The following is a 25,422-nucleotide window of genomic DNA, read 5'->3' as shown; positions in this document are numbered from 1 at the left end:
CGCAGGCAGAGCCTGGGCTACAGGATCTAATGTGCTCGAAAAATAAGCACAAGGCTTGTATTGTCCTGCTTGATCTTGTGTGAGAACAGATAATGCTGTACCTTCACGTTCAGTAACGAAAAGTGTAAAAGGCTTACTGTAGTTCGGTGTGGCTAGAACTGGAGCTTGGCATAGGGCTTTCTTTAACTCATTGAAACTAAGTGTATGTTCAGATGTCCAAGGGAGGACAGTCGATACGGCTGCCTCCTGTGTCGTTAACCGTATCAGTGGTTTGGCTAGAAATGCATACTGAGGAATCCATTGTCTACAGTAAGAAGTGAGGCCGATAAAAGCACGTACCTCCTTCTGGGTCTTGGGCTGAGGAAGACTCGCTATTAACTGGATACGGTCTGGTGTCAACTGCCTACCCCTCTTGGACAGTAAGTGTCCTAAGTAGACCACTTGCTGGACACAGAATTGAAGCTTCGAAGGGGACACCTTGTGCCCCATCTCGGCTAGGAAATACAAGACTGTAAGTGATGCTCGCTCGCAAGCACGTTCAGAACGGGCTGTGATCAGTAGATCATCGACATACTGGAGCAGGGCAGTGTCAGTTGGCATGTGAATGTTGTCTAGTTGTCTCTTGAGTGCTTGACTGTAAATACTAGGACTTTCTGTGAAGCCTTGAGGAGCTCGTGTAAACATATAGCTCCTTCCATTTAAACAAAATCCGAAAAGAAACTGGCTGTCTGGATGAATAGGAACACTGAAAAATGCGTTCTTGAGGTCTATGACAGTGAAGAACGTGGCTTCGGAATCAATGGCCGTTAATAGGGAAGAGATGTCTGGGACAACTGGGTACTGCGGAATAATACATTTATTAAGCTCTCGTAGGTCAATCACTAATCGATATACTGGGGGTGCATTTGGATCAGTACGTTTCATGACTGGAATGATCGGAGAATTACATACATTGGAGTCAGTTTCTACAACCACTCCTTGAGCCATGAGCTCGTCAATAATTTTGGATAAGGCTGCTACAGCCTCAGGTGGCAATCTGTACTGTCTGATTCGTGGTAACACTACACCTGGCTTGAGAGTCACACGATAGGGTGTGATTTGCATGTAACCTACATCAGTTGGACCTTGCGCCCATAAGTGCTGCGGAACATTAGACAGTCTTGAATCAAAATCTCGTAATACATAGTGACCCTTGAAGTCACGTAGGAACAATCGTATTCCCTCTGGGGAACAGCATATAACTGCACCTAACTCTTTCAGTGTTTTAATGCCTAATAGATTTTCTGGACATGACTTAGTTAGTAACAGATCAGTAGTACGGAACAATGGACCTACTTCTAGAGTAACTGGCTTTGAAATCTCATTTACGATAGGTTTTCCTGAAAATCCAAGGGAAACATTTCTTGAGCCTGAGAGCGGAGCCCCTGGAACTTCGGCGTGACTAATTGTGGTCCTAGTTGCCCCTGTATCAATCAAAAACTTTCTGTCTTTCCCTAATACTTGACTGTGAACATAGGGACCTTCTTGATCTACAGGTATCTCGATGAGAGGCAAGCCTACCTCCCTCTCTAGGCTGTTTCATGAATACTGCTGGTACTCTGGATACTCAGACTGTGCATACTGATACATCTGCTGTGTAACGTGCTGTGTTGCAGCAATAGGCTGCGGTGCGGTAACTGTCTGTGGTGCATTCTGTGGCTGAGGAGTCTGTGAAACTTGTTCTTGTCTAGGCGGACGTGGTCTTTCTTTAGTCTTACCAGTAGCTATGTTGTGTTTCAGAACTGCACACTCATTTATGAAATGACCTGGCTGTTTACAATAATTGCAGTTCCCTTTAACGGGAGCTGCAGGATGACTGGCTTGATTCGGACCCCTCTTCTGACTGTCTTGAGGAACAGATTGTGCAACTAGTACTTTCATTTTCGTGTCTTTCATACGTTTTCTTTCGTGTTCTTGCTCTTCTCTGATTCTGTTCTGGTGGTATTGAAGCATCTGCAACATCTGGGACGGGGTATTAGCTTGCCAGGTACTTTCGACTTTCAGAACTCGATTTTTAATTTGTGGGCTTGAATTCTCGACTAATTTAGTAACAAAAAGGTGAGGGTATGACTCACTACTTGTCTTGAGGCCACTGTTGATGCTGAAACATTTTTCAAATCTAGAATAAAAATCACTAATATCTTCGTCTTGTTTCTGTTTACAGGCTGAGATTGCATCCCAGTCTTCTTTTCTAGTTGTCAATAATCTGGGTAAAACTTGAATCAATAATTCTGGTAATTCTTTACATTTATCTCCAAGACCGGTACCTGGTACTCGTGCCTTATCTTCAGCTTCTAGAACTGCCCAATCGATCTTTTTCTCTCCCACCTCCCATTCTTTTTCCTTGAGCTTTTCATACACCCCTGCGGGCAGCAGAACCTTTAACATTTTAATTATATCTGGATATGTGTATTCTCCCATACGGAGCATGTCTTTTAATTCTCTATGGAACCCTGCTGGATCTTTGTCATGACAGGGAATTAATTTCTTCATCTCGAGGAGTTCCATCTTTGTAATCGGAGTGTATACAAACACTCGCTGCATTTCGCCACCCGTTCCTTTAACTGGGTGGACTTCTCGTAACGGATTCTGTCTCTCCATGTAAAATGGTTTACCTTCTGGAGGTGAGGCATGAACAAAATGCGGGTTCAAAAACGTTCTATATTTGTGACGCTGTTCTAAAATGACACTAATTAAATCGGTACCTAGACCTTTCCATCTATACTGGAGTAACTCGTTCAGGACATCATGTAACGGACCTGGATCAGAGTGTTGACCCTCATACAGAGTAATGAGGTGCTGAATCATATACATACCCGCCAGTCGTTGTTCGGCTGGGGGCATTTTCAGAAACATTTGTGCCACTATTTCGTCTGGAAAAGTGGTAGAATCAGTAATCCATCGGACTGCTGATCGGGCTAGTTCTTGTTCATGCATGGTACTTAACTCACTGTAACCGATTCGTGATTTCAAAATGTGATCGGTAGCTTGAAACACTTGTTCTAGTGAACCTTGTTCTGGTGCTGGAGAATGAAAAATAGACTTGTGTTCTAGGCGTAAATGGTGATCTGGAAATCTAGATTTTCCTACATACGCTATTCTGGCGGGATTCTCGTCCTCTACCTCTTCAGTATCAGAGTTACTTTCTTTCTCGCTTACTTGTGCTGCTTTACGCTGTTCGTGTAATTTTATTATTTCTCTACGGATTTTCTTGTACATACTTTCCATAGCACCGACGGTCTTGTGCTTACCCTCGGCTATATTATCACTCCACCTTGTCAGGATTTTCATTTCGGCTGGATCTTTAGACGGGTAATCTTGTTCTCTTATTAGACAATTGATCAGAAACTTTAATATCATGAGCTGGATCTCGGCTTTCCTTTGAGACATGGCCTCGCTAATACTTTCTGGATCATCCCCTGTACGGATGAAACGATATATTCTGTCTAGATCTTCTTTCATATTCGGTAAGGTGACTAGATACTCGGCCACCTTTCTTACGCGGAATGAATATAAAACCATATTATCCTCGCCTGGGACTGGATCATAACCGCATTCGGCAAGGGATTTTCTTATTTCTGCTACAGTCTGATGTCTAGGCGTACGCTGTGACGCTTGTGCATGTAATTCGGCTGTCGTTAAACGCTTGTGTGGCGGCGGGGTTTGAGGAGTACCTCCCCCTGCGGCCCCTAAACTGGAGTCTAGGTCTACTGAGGCTCTTCGTCCTGGCAGAGTGGGAAATGGAAATGCAGGCTGGACTTGTATGACGGACTGGACCGGGGGTACCGTAACAGGTACTCCGGTGTCTGGAGGAGCGGGAAGTGCCTGATTTACAGGGACCGGTGGAGCGCGAACAGGTTTTGCATATTCTGGGACTGTGTCGTCCAAATAGGACGAAATAAAAATATCAGCTGCGGTCTGTTTGTGACGTAGCTTGGTCGGAACTAATGGTGGCGGGAAATTACTGGATGCCTCTGGGGTCGCTTTTGGCAAGCCCTCGGCAAGAAGAGGATACATACCCCTAATAAGGGCATGCCTCTGTCTGTCTGACTGTTCGGCTTTGACTTGTTCACCTATCTCGATTAGTTCTTTTTCTTGTGCTCGTTCTAAGGATTCTCTACTTAATTCTGACTTTCTGATTTCCTTTTCAGTTCTTTTATGAGATTCTTTACGCCATAACTCGATGGCATCTTTCTGTGACTGTCTGGCTTTCTTTTTCCATAATGCCTCTTCTACTCGCATGATGCACTCGGCATCCCATGTACCCGATACGGGCCATCTATACTTTTCTTCTAACTGTTTGGTATACTCTACCCATAAATCTAGATACAATATGGCGCTTATGCCATGCTTCTGATACATAAAGTGACCTGGACTGTCCCTAGGCGGAACTGGAACTGCTTCTTCTAACAAACCTTTTCTAGTTTTTAGCTGACGTAATCTCGAAAAGAGAGACATTGTAAACTTGAATCGGAACACAATACAATACACGAGAAACAATAACAATTTGGAGAACAATTCAGGCATACCACGACATTGGAAATACATTGAACAACATCATAACATAACAGTTCGGACAGAATATTACCTGGAATACTGAGAACAGAAACACAAGAATTTCTCGAGAACGGAACAGACTAGAGTTACTGGATGCACTGCTGAAACAGTACGGAACATACCGGTCCCATAAAGGGACGCATCAAGACCCGTATCCACCTAGGTGAACACTTCGTTTGTGAGTCTGTGTACCACCAACCCACGGACCAGAGTCAATTTAGATTGACCCTGTCTAGATACTACCCCAGTAATGGTACTCACCGGGCAGCAAGAACGGAAAGCCTCGGACTGGACTGGACTGCTACGACGACGGACGACGAACTTCGGACTTCAGTTAGGGGTGGGCCTCCGGATACCTCGGACCTTGGACTCTTGGCTTGGGCTCTGGTCGGGACTCGCCGCGTTCCTCCACCGTCTCGTTTGGATGCTGGACCGCCTCCTCCGTCTCCTCCGTGGGCCTGAGGGATACTTGAAGCAGAAATATCTGCCGGTGCACAGAAGAGTTCCGTCACGACTGCAGAGGGTCAGGGGGTCGGCGTGGCTTCACCGACGCGTGGGGAAAGGGCAAGTCCCTATTCGGGCGCCATTATGTGGTAAATAAATAAATAATACCTCTCTTTTTGACTAGACATATATCATAACAGATAGCTCAATAAATAAGAGTCAAGATTCGAGGTAGTAGGAGTTTTGCAGGTTTAATACAGCATAAGGACAGGAACAGGACAACCTGCATAGGAATAGGATGACAGGGCCCAGCAGCTGCTGGGGCTGGGTCTGGGATGAGCGCGCTGACTTTTAATAACAATACATGAGCATATATACATAACGCAAACACATAGCATTACATTGCAGTAGGCGTAGCAGTGGGTGGAGCAGAAGGCGTGACGCGTAGCAGTCACGAAAGATAAGGGCGAAAGTAGGTGTAAGTGGGCGTATACATGGACATGTGATGCAAACATAACAGAATATGTCATGAATGGGGCGGAAACCATGGAGGGGGCTACCTAAGGAGCCGGGACCTCTAACCTGATGGTGCGCGCAAACTAGCAATGACGTATCACTAGGAGAAGCTGGGGGCTATGAACTCTGTGCTAGGAGCAGAGACTGAAGTCTGGAGAGTCAGGGCGACATGTACCTAAACAGTATCTAGTATCTGATGTTTAGAGAACATGTTGATATAAACTAGAAGTTAGGAGGGGAAAGGCTAACTTGATTCTAAGACTGGACCATGCATTATTCTACATGTAGTGCGTGATGAAGAATATTAAATGACCATTAAATGCAGTATTTCTCTAACGTGGAGACGTGAAGGCTAGACAATGACGGAAACTATTGATGCGATTCAGTAGTTTAGGAATGCAGAGAAGGAGGACTGAACTGATAACTGGAATCATAACATATTCTTGGCAGACTCAGAGACTGAGCCAGGCTGGACCGGGCACTGCGAGGCAGGAAGTAAGTGAAGGGTCGAGGATACATGTGGGGGCTGTATCGCTCCTCAGCGAGGCTGCAGGAGACAGGAGCTGAATCTGGTGTCCAGGCCCTTTTGAGGCCTAGAAACGGGGACTTTATAATAGAATAACGTGCACACTGAGAAACGTGGCAACGTAGCTTTACATAGGCCTGATATTCGTAGTATTCACGAGGACTGGAAACTGGCATACTAGAGGTGGACACAACTGTAATTGCGTCATTAATCGAACATGGGGAATGCATATGCATATTTAATCATGCACACATAACATATGATGGATGACACGTAGGGACACAGAACATGGCAAAATTTACTTTTCCACACATGCGCTGCTCACATCAGGCCGAGACCTAAAAATTAAAGTAACGGAAGGACGGGGCACGTACCAGCAGTGCCCTGTCTCCCTCACTTATTTCGCATGCTTTCATACAATTAATAAAAATAGCAACAAGCATCACTCAAAGTGAGTGACAGGGCACAGATGAACAGTAATCAATCACTGCACATTTCTGCCCTCTTTTCCCTATATTACGGCTCTGGAATGGGCCCTTAAGTGTACTCAGAAAGAGTCCAAAAGCCTAAACAAGATACGCTACATAACAAAATTACTCTTTTCGTGACTCGTCAAGATCAGGCAGGACAGGTCCAGACTACGAACCCTTCCGAGCCACCTGCTCTCTAAAACACTTCCTGAGTGTTGAAATTGTCTTAATGTTTACATTTAGTTTGAGTTTTTGCTGTTTAACTCTGTTACTTGATGAGGATTGCGTAACGAGAAGTGAACATTTCCTTATCAAACCAAATGGTGTTCATGCAAAATCGCACGAGGCTGGAAGCAGGATACGGACCTGCGCAGGGAAACCCCATTGATTTCGAGTCCAACGCCTTAACCACTCGGCCATTGCAGCTCCATGTTGTCGTATACGAGCCATTTGCTGCTCACGTCAGACCGAGACCTAAAAAATAAAGTAACCGAAGGAAGGGGCAGGTACCAGCAGGGCTCTGTTGCCCTCACTTATTTCGCTTGCTTTCATACAATTAATAAAAATAGCAACACGTATCACTCAAAGTGAGTGACAGGGCACAGATGAGCAGTAATCAATCACTGCGCATTTCTACCCTCTTTTCCCTATATTACAGCGCTGGGACTGGGCCCTTAAGTGTACTCAGAAAGAGTCCAAAAGCCTAAACAAGACACTCTACAAAAAAAAAATTACTCTTTTCGTGACTCGTCAAGATCAAGCAGGACAGGTCCAGACTACGAACCCTTTAAACCACCTGCTCTCTAAAACACTTCCAGAGTGTTGAAATTGTCGTAATGTTTACATTTAGTTTGAGTTTTTGCTGTTTAATTCTGTGACTTGATGAGGATTGCGTAACGAGAAGTGAACATTTCCTTAACAAACCAAATGGTGTTCATGCAAAATCGCCCGATGCTGCAAGCAGGATGCGAACCTGCGCAGGGAAACCCCATTGAATTTCGAGTCCAACGCCTTAACCACTCGGCCATCGCAGCTCCATGAGTATGATGTCTCTGTTGTCGTATATGAGCCATGCGCTGCTCACGTCAGGCCGAGACCTAAAAAATAAAGTAACAAAAGGACGGGGCAGGAACCAGCAGTGCCCTGTTGCCCTCACTTATTTCACATGCTTTCATACAATTAATAAAAATAGCAACACGTATCACTCAAAGTGAGTGACAGGGCACAGATGAGCGGTAATCATTCACTGTGCATTTCTACCCTCTTTTCCCTCTATTACGGCGGTGGCAACGGGCCCTTAAGTGTACTCAGAAAAAGTCCAAAAGCCTAAACAGGACAAGCTTCATAAAAAAAAATACTCTTTTCCTGACTTGTCTAGATCAGGCAGGACATGTCCAGACTACAAACCATTCCTAGCCACCTGCTCTCTGAAACACTTCCTGGGTGTAGAAATTATCTCAATGTTTACATATAGTTTGAGTTTTTGCCGTTTAACTCTGTGACTTGATGAGGATTGCATAACGAGAAGTGAACATTTACTTAACTAAACCAAATGGTGTTCATGCAAAATATCATGACGCTGCAAGCAGGATTCGAACCTACGCGGGGAAACCCCATTGGATTTCAAGTCCAACGCCTTAACCACTCGGCCATCGCAGCTGCGTGAGTATGACGTCACTGTTGTCGTATACGAGCCATGCGCTGCTCACATCAGGCCGAGACCTAAAAATTAAAGTAACGGAAGGACGGGGCACGTACCAGCAGTGCCCTGTCTCCCTCTCTTATTTCGCATGCTTTCATACAATTAATAAAAATAGCAACAAGCATCACTCAAAGTGAGTGACAGGGCACAGATGAGCAGTAATCAATCACTGCACATTTCTGCCCTCTTTTCCCTATATTACGGCTCTGGAATGGGCCCTTAAGTGTACTCAGAAAGAGTCCAAAAGCCTAAACAAGATACGCTACATAACAAAATTACTCTTTTCGTGACTCGTCAAGATCAGGCAGGACAGGTCCAGACTACGAACCCTTCCGAGCCACCTGCTCTCTAAAACACTTCCTGAGTGTTGAAATTGTCTTAATGTTTACATTTAGTTTGAGTTTTTGCTGTTTAACTCTGTTACTTGATGAGGATTGCGTAACGAGAAGTGAACATTTCCTTATCAAACCAAATGGTGTTCATGCAAAATCGCACGAGGCTGGAAGCAGGATTCGGACCTGCGCAGGGAAACCCCATTGATTTAGAGTCCAACGCCTTAACCACTCGGCCATTGCAGCTCCATGTTGTCGTATACGAGCCATTCGCTGCTCACGTCAGACCGAGACCTAAAAAATAAAGTAACCGAAGGAAGGGGCAGGTACCAGCAGGGCTCTGTTGCCCTCACTTATTTCGCTTGCTTTCATACAATTAATAAAAATAGCAACACGTATCACTCAAAGTGAGTGACAGGGCACAGATAAGCAGTAATCAATCACTGCGCATTTCTACCCTCTTTTCCCTATATTACAGCGCTGGGACTGGGCCCTTAAGTGTACTCAGAAAGAGTCCAAAAGCCTAAACAAGACACTCTACAAAAAAAAAATGACTCTTTTCGTGACTCGTCAAGATCAAGCAGGACAGGTCCAGACTACGAACCCTTTAAACCACCTGCTTTCTAAAACACTTCCAGAGTGTTGAAATTGTCGTAATGTTTACATTTAGTTTGAGTTTTTGCTGTTTAAATCTGTGACTTGATGAGGATTGCGTAACGAGAAGTGAACATTTCCTTAACAAACCAAATGGTGTTCATGCAAAATCGCCCGATGCGAACCTGCGCAGGGAAACCCCATTGAATTTCGAGTCCAATGCCTTAACCACTCGGCCATCGCAGCTCCATGAGTATGATGTCTCTGTTGTCGTATATGAGCCATGCGCTGCTCACGTCAGGCCGAGACCTAAAAAATAAAGTAACAAAAGGACGGGGCAGGAACCAGCAGTGCCCTGTTGCCCTCACTTATTTCACATGCTTTCATACAATTAATAAAAATAGCAACACGTATCACTCAAAGTGAGTGACAGGGCACAGATGAGCGGTAATCATTCACTGTGCATTTATACCTTCTTTTCCCTCTATTACGGCGGTGGCAACGGGCCCTTAAGTGTACTCAGAAAAAGTCCAAAAGCCTAACCAAGACACACTTCATGAAAAAATATTACTCTTTTCGTGATTTGTCTAGATCAGGCAAACAGGTCCAGACTACAAACCCTTCCGAGCCACCTGCTCTGTAAAACACTTCCTGGGTGTAGAAATTGTCTCAATGTTTACAACTAGTTTGAGTTTTTGCCGTTTAACTCTGTGCCGCTCGCAGTCGCATTGTGAAGAAACCCTTTCTTGCCTTGTGAAACCCGTATTTGGAGTCCTGCCTGTGACTTGGGAGCTCGTGTGCTCAGTCACTACTGACATCAGGAGGCCAATCTTACAGTGCTGCTGAGACCGGGAGCGGGACTGCAAGGACCAGGAGCGCTTGCGCTACAGCACTCCGCGCACCTGGTGCCTCTTCCCGCCCCCTCCTCTGTGTGAGCATAAGACGACTCGCGGCCCCCGCTCCGCGGGAGCCGCTCGCAGTCGCATTGTGAAGAAACCCTTTCTTGCCTTGTGAAACCCGTATTTGAGAGTCCTGCCTGTGACTTGGGAGCCCGTGTGCTCAGTCACTACTGACATCAGGAGGCCGATCTTACAGTGCTGCTGAGACCGGGAGCGGGACTGCGAGGACCAGGAGCGCTTGCGCTACACCACTCCGCGCAGCTGGTGCCTCTTCCCGCCCCCTCCTCTGTGTGAGCATAAGACGACTCGCGGCCCCCGCTCCGCGGGAGCCGCTCGCAGTCGCATTGTGAAGAAACCCTTTCTTGGCTTGTGAAACCCGTATTTGAGAGTCCTGCCTGTGACTTGGGAGCCCGTGTGCTCAGTCACTACTGACATCAGGAGGCCAATCTTACAGTGCTGCTGAGACCGGGAGCGGGACTGCGAGGACCAGGAGCGCTTGCGCTACACCACTCCGCGCACCTGGTGCCTCTTCCCGCCCCCTCCTCTGTGTGAGCATAAGACGACTCGCGGCCCCCGCTCCGCGGGAGCCGCTCGCAGTCGCATTGTGAAGAAACCCTTTCTTGGCTTGTGAAACCCGTATTTGAGAGTCCTGCCTGTGACTTGGGAGCCCGTGTGCTCAGTCACTACTGACATCAGGAGGCCAATCTTACAGTGCTGCTGAGACCGGGAGCGGGACTGCGAGGACCAGGAGCGCTTGCGCTACACCACTCCGCGCACCTGGTACCTCTTCCCGCCCCCTCCTCTGTGTGAGCATAAGACGACTCGCGGCCCCCGCTCCGCGGGAGCCGCTCGCAGTCGCATTGTGAAGAAACCCTTTCTTGCCTTGTGAAACCCGTATTTGAGAGTCCTGCCTGTGACTTGGGAGCCCGTGTGCTCAGTCACTACTGACATCAGGAGGCCAATCTTACAGTGCTGCTGAGACCGGGAGCGGGACTGCGAGGACCAGGAGCGCTTGCGCTACACCACTCCGCGCACCTGGTGCCTCTTCCCGCCCACCTCCTCTTCCTACCAAACCCAGCCTTTAGACGCGTACGCGGGACGCGCGCGGACGGAAGAGCGGGCGAAGACCGGGCAAAGAGCGGGCCCTCTATGGCCCTCAGTGGCTGAGGTAGGCTGGGCTGGGCCACGTTATATTCATTTGCAAGTGATTTGTGTAGAGTGCCTTTTTGGGACGCCCTATAGGAGATATATGTGGACACTGACGAGCATTCACTAGTTGCATAATAAAGGACTCTGTGTAATACTCAGTGATTGCTATATATAATATCTGAACCATATTCTGCTGTCTGGCTGCTTCATTTGTGAAGGATGACTGCAAAAAAACTACGTTCCGGAAGAGTCCTAGGGGGAAGGTCATGTACAAAAACCAGATCTAACCCCTTGAGGAATAAATTTGACAATGGGGTTTTAATGAAGGGTCAGAAGCAGTTATTGCAATTATGGGAACAACCTGTAGTAATCCCGGAGATAGGTGGTACTCAGATGGCGCCTTTGGTGGGGGCGCCATCAGTGGTGGAAAAAGACTTATTGTTCCCTAAACTAGCATCCTCTGTGGCTAATCTTTCAGTATACACTTCAGGGGGAGAAATGCCTGAGAATAATATAAAAGATACAATTACACTTCGATCTAACACTCCCTTCGGTGCAGAATGTCCCGATGTGGCTATAAAAGGAGAATCCTTCTTGTCTAGTATTGACCTTGAATTATGTGGCCGTTACATGGAGGATGGAAATTTGAATCATTTGAATCCCAGTAAGGCGGCATCGGGAGCAACTCCGTCAGGATTATTGCTATATAGTAGTACTCCCTCTATAACATCTGATGACATTCCTTCATTACAGAATGATTCTAGGAGTTTATTACTTAATCTATCCGGTATTTGCCCCATTGCCGCTTCTGGATTGCCGAAAGAAGATAGACCTATCTCTGATTGTTTAATAGCATTAGAACACTTGTTGTCCTCCATACTGTCTTTATTGAGCAAATTTGTTGGGAATTCTGACTGTACCTTGGACTCAGTTACCCAGATTCTGAAGGTATTGTTGGCAAAAAGTGCAGAAAATGGGACTACTGTTGTCCCGGAGACTGTTTTTCCTTTTGACAGCAATAATTTATCCGAAAGAAATTCTCCTGCAGTGATGCCAGAAATGGTTAAAAAAATGAGTCCTTAGGGAATTCCATCCCTTCTGTTTCTAATAGTATGCAGATATTAGAACCAATCCTAAAAGAGGAAAGTTTGGAGGAGGTGGATCTCACGGTGGGAAAAGAGTTATTCCCAATTTTTATCACTGAAAGAAAGGAACCTGAAGTGAATTCTGATGAAAACGGAAAAGTTATTAAAAGTAGAAAGAATAAAGGGAAAAACAGGAAACCTGTTCGTAAGTACAAGAAAAAAAAACAGAGGCAAATCATTTTCCAAAAACATATGATCAATGAAGACTATAATGAGCCAGAGATTGAAGATAAATCTCTATTGGATATTTTTTCTAACAAGGTGATCGATGGTACCAATGGTTCTGTAGTTAATTGTTCTCGTAATAATGATGAAAATAGAAGGGAGGCAAGACCATACTTACCGTTTGGAAGTGGGTCCAGGATTTTAACATAGCCATATTGGTAACGGTATGAAAGCTAAAGGTGCCTCCCAGCATTTAAAGCACAGTATCGCTGGCAGTGGCACCCTAATTTTTCGTTTGCCCTGAAGAAATTGCCTGATAAAATACCTAAGGCAATGAAACATGTCGGCTGTGAGCTGAGTACGAATCGATAGGTAGTATTCGTACCCCTCCTTTTATTTTACATGTTTACTGTAAGCAACAAGAAAATATGAGTAAAAAGGTTGTTGTAGCTTGTTGCGCAGTATTTTTTGTGTTATATGTTGAACGTTGTTAGTCTTTGTCACATATAAGTTTTGCGTACACTGCACCATTCACTGTCTCCCTCTTTCCTTTGGGTTTTCGGACACGTTTACGTTAAGCTATTTGACACCGATGATGAGAACAGGGCCATCCTGGTGAGTACCAACCAGGGGTCCCATTGGTGGTGCGCCCGTGAGGTGTCATCTAGCTATTCACACTTTTTTCAAATGTTGTCCTTCTAGTGGATGTTTGTACTGTGTTGTCTGGTTACGTGTCTATCAGAGACGGGCTACCTTTTATTTATGGCAATAGACTGAAACAGAGTAATAATCTCTATAATTAGAGGTATGATTAGTACGATCATTTGACAATCTATAGCTGTTTACAGTTCTACATTAATGTTTTGCCAGTAGGACTGGGTCAAATTGTGATTAGTGCTCGTAATAATGGTACCAACACTGTGGAAGTCCATCTTCAAGAGAATAATTTAACACCGCCCAGTGTTCCAATTGAAGAAGAAATGAGAATTATGCCTTCTGTATCAGGAGTACTTAATCCATCGGCGCCTATCTTTCAACTACCAGTTGATGTTGCTATAAACTCTTCTTCTCTACAATTTAAAATGTCTAATTCATATGTGGACACCTTGACTTTGGACTTCTTGCCATTATTTGATTCTGATTTATACCTAAATAGGTCATGGTTGCTCAATTGTTGTAAAGATATTGATTGTTTAAAATTAATTCAGTCGAATGACATTGATTTGGTTTCCTTAGTAGGGTACGAAAATGGTCTATGTGTACGGGCAAAATTTTATTCTAAGATAATAGTTAATCTTGTGTTACAACAGGCAGAATCATTTCAATGTAGAGGGATAGATGTGTTACCCTTTCTACATACTGGAAGGGATATCCTCCCTAGAGAAGGGGCCACAAAGCCGGGTGTCAGGCAGGAGAATATGTTTAAATCTATTAAAGATTTGCAAATTAGGGTCTTGAGAGGCAAACGTATGGTTTCCCAGATTTTGCCTACTCCTCTGAATATGACTGCTCCCATAATAGAAGACAATCACCGGTGGAATTGGCTTCCAGGAGTTTTGTCTAATAAAAACTCGGATAATCCAAAACTGTTTCAACATCTTTAGCACTCAATTAAAAGTATTATCCTGGAATGCAGCAGGGGTGTCTAATAGTCCGGAGAAACTTGACTTTTTATTTTCTTTAAATGCAGATGTGATATGCATCCAAGAAACTTGGTGTAAAAATGGCCTAGATGGGGGAAAGGACTATTTTGTGCTAGAGGCAGCAGCTGCGCCGGCTAAAAAAGGTCATGCAAAAGGGGGAATTGCCTGTCTCCTGTCTAATGCACTGCAATGGCAATTCTCTCATTATGTTGACAAAAGCAACCTTTTTCAAGCTATAACCATTAATAATTTAATTAGTGTAGGCAGCCTGCGTTCTCTAGTAATCATCAATGCATACATCCCGCCAGAAGATGGTTTTAATATTGTAATGAAGCAAATGTTTTCATATGTTAAACAGCTACTAGAATGTGACCAACCCCCTTATATTTTACTTGTGGGCGATTTGAATAGTAAAGTGTCCCATTCAAGCATAAATCTGTTTAGAAATAAGTTTAAAGAAGAGGCTTATAATATACCGCAATCTACTTTGCCAAGAAAAATAAAAACTAACAAAAGAGGAAAAATATTGCTGCAAGAACTTAGCCATTCAGATGGGTTGATTGTAAATGGTAGGATGGCATCCGATAATCCCGCTAAATTTACTCATAGGTCTCCTAAGGGGGAATCTATCCTCGATTATGTAATTATGGACTACGTCTCTTTTTTTCTCATTCAGGATTTAATGGTCTCTCAAACTTCTATGAGCGATCATAACGTGATTAATATAACTCTTTTATTACAACCTCAGGTTACGGATACATGGTCTTTAAGTACTGGTGGACTTTCTCTGCTTGGTAGGTCAGGTAGATGTTACTGGAACCCGACGACTATGAAGGGTTTACAAACTATCCTTGCAGAAACCCTACTTGAACTAAAAGAATGGCAGGGTATGGAATTTCTTCGCTTTGAAAATTTTATGAAAAAGCTTATTGCACTTGCAAAGAAGCTTAGATATTCCAAGAAAGTGAATTTTGTCCCTAGTTTATTGTTGCCTTTAAATAAATAAATTAGTGAGGCAACAATTTCTGTTTAGATCCATGGAAACAAAAAATAAGTTATCCTTATTAAAAAGAAAGAGGACCAGAGTGAGAGCAAAACTAAAGAAAGAAAAAGAAGACTCTCTCTGGATTAGCCTAAGGGAGGCTTCTACCTATGGTAAATCCAGAGATTTTTGGTCCATAATTGGTAAGGGGTGTGGTGTAAGAACTTCCCCTACTCCCGTTTCTATTCCTGAGGATGTCTGGCGTTTATTCTTATTGAATCTGTATGCATCAAATGGCATAAGGGGTGAGGATAGTGATCTTCTTTGGGACAGTAGGTCCGTTATGGAGCCGCCATCTGAGAATTCTATTGCTTTGGCGATTAAGAGTATGCGCTCTTCCGGAGCGTTGGGACCACATGAGTTGCCCATTTCAGTTTTGAAACAGGATGTTACTACTTGGAGTAGGATTCTTTTCCCCTTGTTTAAAGCATGCTTCTTATTAAGATCAGTCCCTATTTCTTGGAAGGGAAGTATATTAATACCCCTATTTAAGAAGGGCGAGCGGGATAAACCCATGAACTATCGTTTGATCGCTCTATTGGACGCGGTTGGAAAAGTTTTTGCTAAATGCCTTTTATTATTAATTACAGATTGGGTGGAGGCAAATAACATTTTACCTTTGGAACAGACTGGGTGCCGTAAAAAACATGGTACACTTGATAATTTGACTGCTCTTCAAGTGATTACGGACAAATATGTACGAATCCGGGGAGGTGGGGTATATGCGGCATTTGTAGACTTCTCCACAGCGTTTGACAAGGTGGATCGTCCAACGCTGTGGAGAAAGCTTGCTGTAATGGGTATGCCGTCCCATCTACTGGAACTCGTAAGATCTCTTCACTCGAATACCTGGTGTAAGGTGTTACAAGGTGGAGAAAGGGGTCTTTCTCAGTCCATCCCATCTCTAAACGGGTTAAAACAGGGGTGTCTACTGGCCCCCATGTTGTTTTCGCTATATATTGCGGACCTTCCTGCTTCTATTGCTGCAGGTGTTGGTTTAGCCCCGGTGGTTGGAGGTTCATCCATTTCTGTCTTAATGTATGCGGATGATATCCTCATTTTAGATCTAACTCCTAAGGGCTTAGCTAATCGCCTACAAGCTTTACACTTATTTGCGGAAGGACATTTCATGAAGATTAATGTGTCCAAAAGCAAAATTATGTGTATCACTGGAAAGAAAAAATGTAGATCTGTAGACTTTGGATGGGCTATTAGTGGTCAGAGACTAGAGGTGGTTAAAACTTACCCCTTTTTAGGTAAAATAATCGCAGCTAACCTAAGTGAAAGACCTCATATTGAACATAATTCGAGTAAGGCACTGTCTCATGGTATGGGGTTATGCTCGCTGTACTCTGCTACAGGGAAAAGACACTTTGCTCGTTTTTTGGAAGTGTATAATGCAAAAATCCCTGCAACTCTGCTTTATGGATTAGAATTGGTGGAATTAAGACATTGGGGTTTTCTGCATTTAATGGAGGGAAAGGTTTTGAGAAGAATTTCTTCTTTTAATACAGCTTGCTCAGTGTCAGCATGTAGGCTGGAATTTGGCCTCCGGAGCTGTTGGGTACAGGGGTTGATTGCCCTAGTAAGATGGGTGGCCTGTTTGGCCAGAGGTGATCCGGGTTCCTTACGGGCATATATAAAAAAGGAACTGCTGGGCAATTTAAATGAGTTCTCATTATTAGTAAAAAACTTCAGAACAGCTGTAAAATTGTTAGAGTTGGAGGAAAATACTTTGTTTTTACTTTCTCCGTCTCAACTAAAGTCTCAGCTGAAATACGCATCTTGGGAACTCTGCTTTAAATTGGATATGTCTACCTTACATGGAAAGAAGGAGGGGGAACTACTCTTAAATTCGTATTCAATAAAGCTGGCCCAGCAGTATGTCTCCTGGAATATCCCACATCGAGTACGAAGGTTATGGTACCTCTTGCGACACGATTTACTTCCTTTAAACTCTTTATTAGCAAAGTGGTATGGAACATCCCCCATATGTAATTTTTGTAATAAGGCAGTCCAAGACCGAAATCATGTTTTGTTTATTTGTCCTATACTACGCCCATTTCGTTCTAAATGGTTGAGATCTATTTGCTTACAATTAGGAATTCTTAATGTAAATACTTTTTTCCATGCCCTTTACTGTCCACCCAATGAAATGTTTTGCTTCAAAATGTTAAATTTTTTTAGGAGTTTTTTAGACATTTATTAATGAAACCTGTAATGGTAATTTGTGTTTCTCCGGGCTGTGTTCATGTGGTGTTTTCTTGAATGATTTTGTATTTTAATATTGTATATGTTTGTGTTTAAGTATATGATTGTTATATGTGGCCCTCGTTTGAGAGCCGAAAACATAATAATAAAAACTTGAAACTCTGTGACTTGAAGAGGACTGCATAACGAGAAGTGAACATTTACTTAACTAAACCAAATGGTGCTAATGCAAAATCTCATGACCCTGCAAGTAGGATTCGAACCAACGCAGTGAAACCCCATTGGATTTCAAGTCCAACACCTTACCCACTCGGCCATCGCAGCTGCATGTGTATGATGTCACTGTTGTCGTATACGAGCCATGCGCTGCTCACGTCAGGCCGAGACCTAAAAATTAAAGTAACGGAAGGACGGGGCATGTACCAGCAGTGCCCTGTCTCCCTCACTTATTTCGCATGCTTTCATACAATTAATAAAAATAGCAACACGCATCACTCAAAGTGAGTGAAAGGGCACAGATGAGCGGTAATCAATCCCTGCACATTTCTGCCCTCTTTTCCCTGTATTACGGCGCTGGGAATGGGCCCTTAAGAGTACTCAGAAAGAGTCCAAAAGCCTAAACAAGACACGCTACATAAAAAACGTACTCTTTTCGTGACTCGTCTAGATCAGGCAGGACAGGTCTAGACTACGAACCCTTCCGAGCCACCTGCTCTCTAAAACACTTCCTGGGTGTGGAAATTGTCTCAATATTTACATCTAGTTTTTGTTTTTGCCGTTTAACTCCGTGACTTGATGAGGATTGCATAACAAGAAGTGAACATTTACTTAACTAAACCAAATGGCATTCATGCAAAATCTCACGATGCTGCAAGCAGGATTCGAACCTGCGCAGGGAAAACCCTTTGGATTTTGAGTCCAACGCCTTAACCACTCGCCCATCACAGCTCCATGAGTATAATGTCACTGTTGTCGTATATGAGCCATGCGCTGCTCACGTCAGACCGAGACCTAAAAAACTAAAGTAACGGAAGGACGGGGCAGGTACCAGCAGTGCCCTGTTGCCCTCACTCATTTCGCATGCTTTGATACAATTAATAAAAATAGCAACACGCATCACTCAAAGTGAGTGACAGGGCAGAGATGAGCAGTAATCAATCACTGCACATTTCTACCCTCTTTTCCCTATATTACGGCGCTGGGAATGGGCACTTAAGAGTACTCAGAAAGAGTCCAAATGCCTAAACAAGACACGCTACATAAAAAAATTACTCTTTTTGTGACTCGTCAAGATCAGGCAGGACAGGTCCAGACTACGAACCCTTCCAAACCACCTGCTCTCTTAAACACTTCCTGAGTGTTGAAATTGTCTTAATGTTTACATTTAGTTTGAATTTTTGCTGTTTAACTCTGTGACTTGATGAGCATTGACTAACGAGAAGTGAACATTTCCTTAACAAACCAAATGGTGTTCATGCAAAATCATACGTCGCTGCAAGCAGGATTCAAACCTGCGCAGGGTAACCCCATTGGATTTCGATTCCAACGCCTTACCCACTCAGCCATCACAGCTCCATGAGAATGATGTCACTGTTGTCGTATATGAGCCATGCGCTGCTCACGTCAGGCCAAGACCTAAAAAATAAAGTAACATAAGGACGGGGCAGGAACCAGCAGTGCCCTGTTGCCCTCACTTATTTCACATGCTTTCATACAATTAATAAAAATAGCAACACGTATCACTCAAAGTGAGTAACAGGGCACAGATGAGCGGTAATCATTCACTGTGCATTTCTACCCTCTTTTCCCTCTATTACGGCGGTGGCAACGGGCCCTTAAGTGTACTCAGAAAAAGTCCAAAAGCCTAAACAAGACACGCTTCATAAAAAAAAATTACTCTTTTCCTGAATTGTCTAGATCAGGCAGGACAGGTCCAGAATACAAACCCTTCCTAGCCACCTGCTCTGTAAAACACTTCCTGGGTGTAGAAATTGTCTCAAAGTTTACATCTAGTTTGAGTTTTTGCCGTTTAACTCTGTGACTTGATGAGGATTGCATAACGAGAAGTGAACATTTAGTTAACTAAACCAAATGGTGTTCATGCAAAATTTCATGACGCTGCAAGCAGGATTCGAACCTATGCAGGGAAACCCCATTGGATTTCAAGTCCAACGCCTTAACCACTCGGCCATCGCAGCTGAGTGAGTATGAAGTCACTGTTGTCGTATACGAGCCATGCGCTGCTCACATCAGGCCGACACCTACAAATTAAAGTAACGGAAGGACAGGGCAAGTACCAGCAGTGCCCTGTCTCCCTCACTTATTTCGCATGCTTTCATACAATCAATAAAAATAGCAACACGCATCACTCAAAGTGAGTGACAGGTCACAGATGAGCAGTAATCAATCACTGCACATTTCTGCCCTCTTTTCCCTATATTACGGCTCTGGAATGGGCCCTTAAGTGTACTCAGAAAGAGTCCAAAAGCCTAAACAAGACACGCTACATAAAAAAAGTTACTCTTTTCGTGACTCATCAAGATCAGGCAGGACAGGTCCAGACTACGAACCCTTCCGAGCCACCTGCTCTCTAAAACACTTCCTGAGTGTTGAAATTGTCTTAATGTTTACATTTAGTTTGAGTTTTTGCCGTTTAACTCTGTGACTTGATGAGGATTGCATAACGAGAAGTGAACATTTAGTTAACTAAACCAAATGGTGTTCATGCAAAATTTCATGACGCTGCAAGCAGGATTCGAACCTACGCAGGGAAACCCCATTGGATTTCAAGTCCAACACTTTAACCACTCGGCCATCGCAGCTGCATGAGTATGATGTCACTGTTGTCGTATACGAGCCATGCGCTGCTCACATCAGGCCGACACCTACAAATTAAAGTAACGGAAGGACAGGGCACGTACCAGCAGTGCCCTTTCTCCCTCACTTATTTCGCATGCTTTCATACAATCAATAAAAATAGCAACACGCATCACTCAAAGTGAGTGACAGGTCACAGATGAGCAGTAATCAATCACTGCACATTTCTGCCCTCTTTTCCCTCTATTACGGCGGTGGCAACGGACCCTTAAGTGTACTCAGAAAAAGTCCAAAAGCCTAAACAAGACACGCTTCATAAAAAAAAATTACTCTTTTCCTGACTTGTCTAGATCAGGCAGGACAGGTCCAGACTACAAACCCTTCCTTGCCACCTGCTCTCTAAAACACTTCCTGGGTGTAGAAATTGTCTCAAAGTTTACATCTAGTTTGAGTTTTTGCCGTTTAACTCTGTGACTTGATGAGGATTGCATAACGAGAAGTGAACATTTAGTTAACTAAACCAAATGGTGTTCATGCAAAATGTCATGACGCTGCAAGCCGGATTCGAACCTACGGGGGGAAACCCCATTGGATTTCAAGTCCAACGCCTTAACCACTTGGCCATCACAGCTGCGTGAGTATGATGTCACTGTTGTCGTATACGAGCCATGCGCTGCTCACATCAGGCCGACACCTACAAATTAAAGTAACGGAAGGACAGGGCACGTACCAGCAGTGCCCTGTCTCCCTCACTTATTTCGCATGCTTTCATACAATCAATAAAAATAGCAACACGCATCACTCAAAGTGAGTGACAGGTCACATATGAGCAGTAATCAATCACTGCACATTTCTGCCCTCTTTTCCCTATATTACGGCTCTGGAATGGGCCCTTAAGTGTACTCAGAAAGAGTCCAAAAGCCTAAACAAGACACGCTACATAAAAAAATTACTCTTTTCGTGACTCATCAAGATCAGGCAGGACAGGTCCAGACTACGAACCCTTCCGAGCCACCTGCTCTCTAAAACACTTCCTGAGTGTTGAAATTGTCTTAATGTTTACATTTAGTTTGAGTTTTTGCTGTTTAACTCTGTTACTTGATGAGGATTGCGTAACGAGAAGTGAACATTTCCTTATCAAACCAAATGGTGTTCATGCAAAATCGCACGAGGCTGCAAGCAGGATTCGGACCTGTGCAGGGAAACCCCATTGATTTCGAGTCGAACGCCTTAACCACTCGGCCATCGCAGCTCCATGTTGTCGTATACGAGCTATGCACTGCTCACGTCAGACCGAGACCTAAAAAATAGAGCAACGGAAGGACGGGGCAGGTACCAGCAGTGCCCTGTTGTTGCCCTCACTTATTTCGCATGCTTTCATACAATTAATAAAAATAGCAACACGTATCACTCAAAGTGAGTGACAGGGCACAGATGAGCGGTAATCAATCACTGCACATTCCTACCCTCTTTTCCCTATATTACGGCGCTGGGAATGGGCACTTAAGAGTACTCAGAAAGAGTCCAAATGCCTAAACAAGACACGCTACATAAAAAAATTACTCTTTTTGTGACTCGTCAAGATCAGGCAGGACAGGTCCAGACTACGAACCCTTCCAAACCACCTGCTCTCTTAAACACTTTCTGAGTGTTGAAATTGTCTTAATGTTTACATTTAGTTTGAATTTTTGCTGTTTAACTCTGTGACTTGATGAGGATTGACTAACGAGAAGTGAAAATTTCCTTAACAATCCAAATGGTGTTCATGCAAAATCATACGTCGCTGCAAGCAAGATTCTAACCTGCGCAGGGAAACCCCATTGGATTTCGAGTCCAACGCCTTAACCACTCGGCCATCGCAGCTCCATGAGTATGATGTCACTGTTGTCGTATATGAGCCATTCGCTGCTCACGTCAGGCCGAGACCTAAAAAATAAAGTAACAAAAGGACGGGGCAGGAACCAGCAGTGCCCTGTTGCCCTCACTTATTTCACATGCTTTCATACAATTAATAAAAATAGCAACACGTATCACTCAAAGTGAGTGACAGGGCACAGATGAGCGGTAATCATTCACTGTGCATTTATACCCTCTTTTCCCTCTATTACGGCGGTGGCAACGGGCCCTTAAGTGTACTCAGAAAAAGTCCAAAAGCCTAACCAAGACACGCTTCATGAAAAAATATTACTCTTTTCGTGATTTGTCTAGATCAGGCAAACAGGTCCAGACTACGAACCCTTCCGAGCCACCTGCTCTGTAAAACACTTCCTGGGTGTAGAAATTGTCTCAATGTTTACATCTAGTTTGAGTTTTTGCCGTTTAACTCTGTGACTTGAAGAGGACTGCATAACGAGAAGTGAACATTTACTTAACTAAACCAAAAGGTGCTAATGCAAAATCTCATGACCCTGCAAGCAGGATTCGAACCAACACGGTGAAACCCCATTGGATTACAAGTCCAACACCTTACCCATTGGGCCATCGCAGCTGCATGTGTATGATGTCACTGTTGTCGTATACGAGCCATGCGCTGCTCACGTCAGGCCGAGACCTAAAAATTAAAGTAACAGAAGGACGGGGCATGTACCAGCAGTGCCCTGTCTCCCTCACTTATTTCGCATGCTTTCATACAATTAATAAAAATAGCAACACGCATCACTCAAAGTGAGTGAAAGGGCACAGATGAGCGGTAATCAATCACTGCACATTTCTGCCCTCTTTTCCCTGTATTACGGCGCTGGGAATGGGCCCTTAAGAGTACTCAGAAATAGTCCAAAAGCCTAAACAAGACACGCTACATAAAAAATTACTCTTTTCGTGACTCGTCTAGATCAGGCAGGACAGGTCCAGACTACGAACCCTTCCGAGCCACCTGCTCTCTAAAACACTTCCTGGGTGTGGAAATTGTCTCAATATTTACATCTAGTTTTTGTTTTTGCCGTTTAACTCCGTGACTTGATGAGGATTGCATAACAAGAAGTGAACATTTACTTAACTAAACCAAATGGCATTCATGCAAAATCTCACGATGCTGCAAGCAGGATTCGAACCTGCGCAGGGAAACTCCATTGGATTTCAGGTCCAACGCCTTAACCACTCGGCCGTCGCAGCTCCATGAAAATGATGTCACTGTTGTCGTATACGAGCCATGCGCTGCTCAAGTCAGACCGAGACCTAAAAAATAAAGCAGCGGAAGGACGGGGCAGGTACCAGCAGTGCCCTGTTGCCCTCACTTATTTCGCATGCTTTGATACAATTAATAAAAATAGCAACACGCGTCACTCAAAGTGAGTGACAGGGCACAGATGAGCGGTAATCAATCACTGCACATTTCTACCCTCTTTTCCCTATATTACGGCGCTGGGAATGGGCCCTTAAGAGTACTCAGAAAGAGTCCAAAAGCCTAAACAAGACACGCTACATGAAAAAATTACTCTTTTTGTGACTCGTCAAGATCAGGCAGGACAGGTCCAGACTACGAACCCTTCTGAACCACCTGCTCTCTAAAACACTTCCTGAGTGTTGAAATTGTCTTAATGTTTACATTTAGTTTGAATTATTGCTGTTTAATTCTGTGACTTGATGAGGATTGCGTAACGAGAAGTGAACATTCCCTTAACGAACCAAATGGTGTTCATGCAAAATCGCGCGATGTTGCAAGCAGGATGCGAACCTGCGCAGGGAATCCCCATTGAATTTCGAGTCAAACGCCTTAACCACTCGGCCATCGCAGCTGCATGAGTATGATGTCACTGTTGTCGTATATGAGCCATGCGCTGCTCACGTCAGGCCGAGACCTAAAAAATAAAGTAACAAAAGGACGGGGCAGGAACCAGCAGTGCCCTGTTGCCCTCACTTATTTCACATGCTTTCATACAATTAATAAAAATAGCAACACGTATCACTCAAAGTGAGTGGCAGGGCACAGATGAGCGGTAATCATTCACTGTGCATTTCTACCCTCTTTTCCCTCTATTACGGCGGTGGCAACGGGCCCTTAAGTGTACTCAGAAAAAGTCCAAAAGCCTAAACAAGACACGCTTCTTAAAAAATAATTACTCTTTTCCTGACTTGTCTAGATCAGGCAGGACATGTCCAGACTACAAACCATTCCTAGCCACCTGCTCTCTGAAACACTTCCTGGGTGTAGAAATTGTCTCAATGTTTACATATAGTTTGAGTTTTTGCCGTTTAACTCTGTGACTTGATGAGGATTGCATAACGAGAAGCGAACATTTACTTAACTAAAGCAAATGGGAATCATGCAAAATCTCATGACGCTGCAAGCAGTATTCGAACCTATGCGGGGAAACCCAATTGGATTTCAAGTCCAACGCCTTAACCACTCGGCCATCTCAGCTGCGTGAGTATGATGTCACTGTTGTCGTATACGAGCCATGCGCTGCTCACATCAGGCCGAGACCTACAAATTAAAGTAACGGAAGGACGGGGCACGTACCAGCAGTGCCCTGTTGCCCTCACTTATTTCGCATGCTTTGATACAATTAATAAAAAATAGCAACACGCATCACTCAAAGTGAGTGACAGGGCACAGATGAGCGGTAATCAATCACTGCACATTCCTACCCTCTTTTCCCTATATTACGGCGCTGGGAATGGGCACTTAAGAGTACTCAGAAAGAGTCCAAATGCCTAAACAAGACACGCTACATAAAAAAATTACTCTTTTTGTGACTCGTCAAGATCAGGCAGGACAGGTCCAGACTACGAACCCTTCCGAGCCACCTGCTCTCTAAAACACTTCCTGAGTGTTGAAATTGTCTTAAAGTTTACATTTAGTTTGAATTTTTGCTGTTTAACTCTGTTACTTGATGAGGATTGAGTAACGAGAAGTGAACATTTCCTTATCAAACCAAATGGTGTTCATGCAAAATCGCACGAGGCTGCAAGCAGGATTCGGACCTGCGTAGGGGAACCCCATTGATTTCGAGTCCAACGCCTTAACCACTCGGCCATTGCAGCTCCATGTTGTCGTATACGAGCCATTCGCTGCTCACGTCAGACCGAGACCTAAAAAATAAAGTAACCGAACGAAGGGGCAGGTACCAGCAGTGCTCTGTTGCCCTCACTTATTTCGCTTGCTTTCATACAATTAATAAAAATAGCAACACGCATCACTCAAAGTGAGTGAAAGGGCACAGATGAGCGGT

General features: G+C 44.1%; 14 non-coding genes across 14 annotated transcripts; all 14 read right to left on the bottom strand.

The window, feature by feature from the left end:
* Positions 1-7,504: 7,504 nt before the first annotated feature.
* Positions 7,505-7,586, bottom strand: TRNAS-CGA (transfer RNA serine (anticodon CGA)). The gene has a single exon. It is a non-coding gene; the product is annotated as a tRNA-Ser (tRNA).
* A 543-nt stretch (positions 7,587-8,129) lies between these two features.
* TRNAS-UGA (transfer RNA serine (anticodon UGA)) lies at positions 8,130-8,211 on the bottom strand. The gene has a single exon. It is a non-coding gene; the product is annotated as a tRNA-Ser (tRNA).
* A 9,462-nt stretch (positions 8,212-17,673) lies between these two features.
* TRNAS-UGA (transfer RNA serine (anticodon UGA)) lies at positions 17,674-17,758 on the bottom strand. Its single transcript has one exon. It is a non-coding gene; the product is annotated as a tRNA-Ser (tRNA).
* A 542-nt stretch (positions 17,759-18,300) lies between these two features.
* Positions 18,301-18,382, bottom strand: TRNAL-CAA (transfer RNA leucine (anticodon CAA)). Its single transcript has one exon. It is a non-coding gene; the product is annotated as a tRNA-Leu (tRNA).
* Positions 18,383-18,924: 542 nt separating this feature from the next.
* TRNAS-CGA (transfer RNA serine (anticodon CGA)) lies at positions 18,925-19,006 on the bottom strand. Its single transcript has one exon. It is a non-coding gene; the product is annotated as a tRNA-Ser (tRNA).
* A 544-nt stretch (positions 19,007-19,550) lies between these two features.
* TRNAS-UGA (transfer RNA serine (anticodon UGA)) lies at positions 19,551-19,632 on the bottom strand. The gene has a single exon. It is a non-coding gene; the product is annotated as a tRNA-Ser (tRNA).
* Positions 19,633-20,174: 542 nt separating this feature from the next.
* On the bottom strand, positions 20,175-20,256 carry TRNAS-UGA (transfer RNA serine (anticodon UGA)). The gene has a single exon. It is a non-coding gene; the product is annotated as a tRNA-Ser (tRNA).
* Positions 20,257-20,800: 544 nt separating this feature from the next.
* TRNAS-UGA (transfer RNA serine (anticodon UGA)) lies at positions 20,801-20,882 on the bottom strand. The gene has a single exon. It is a non-coding gene; the product is annotated as a tRNA-Ser (tRNA).
* Positions 20,883-22,032: 1,150 nt separating this feature from the next.
* TRNAS-CGA (transfer RNA serine (anticodon CGA)) lies at positions 22,033-22,114 on the bottom strand. The gene has a single exon. It is a non-coding gene; the product is annotated as a tRNA-Ser (tRNA).
* Positions 22,115-22,654: 540 nt separating this feature from the next.
* TRNAT-UGU (transfer RNA threonine (anticodon UGU)) lies at positions 22,655-22,739 on the bottom strand. The gene has a single exon. It is a non-coding gene; the product is annotated as a tRNA-Thr (tRNA).
* Positions 22,740-23,280: 541 nt separating this feature from the next.
* On the bottom strand, positions 23,281-23,362 carry TRNAS-UGA (transfer RNA serine (anticodon UGA)). The gene has a single exon. It is a non-coding gene; the product is annotated as a tRNA-Ser (tRNA).
* Positions 23,363-23,903: 541 nt separating this feature from the next.
* Positions 23,904-23,985, bottom strand: TRNAS-CGA (transfer RNA serine (anticodon CGA)). The gene has a single exon. It is a non-coding gene; the product is annotated as a tRNA-Ser (tRNA).
* Positions 23,986-24,529: 544 nt separating this feature from the next.
* On the bottom strand, positions 24,530-24,611 carry TRNAS-UGA (transfer RNA serine (anticodon UGA)). Its single transcript has one exon. It is a non-coding gene; the product is annotated as a tRNA-Ser (tRNA).
* Positions 24,612-25,153: 542 nt separating this feature from the next.
* TRNAS-CGA (transfer RNA serine (anticodon CGA)) lies at positions 25,154-25,234 on the bottom strand. Its single transcript has one exon. It is a non-coding gene; the product is annotated as a tRNA-Ser (tRNA).
* Positions 25,235-25,422: the final 188 nt, after the last annotated feature.

This window comes from Lissotriton helveticus, chromosome 11 (assembly GCF_964261635.1).
Source record: "Lissotriton helveticus chromosome 11, aLisHel1.1, whole genome shotgun sequence".
Lineage (NCBI taxonomy): Eukaryota > Metazoa > Chordata > Amphibia > Caudata > Salamandridae > Lissotriton > Lissotriton helveticus.
This window is presented reverse-complemented; position numbering and strand designations above follow the sequence as displayed.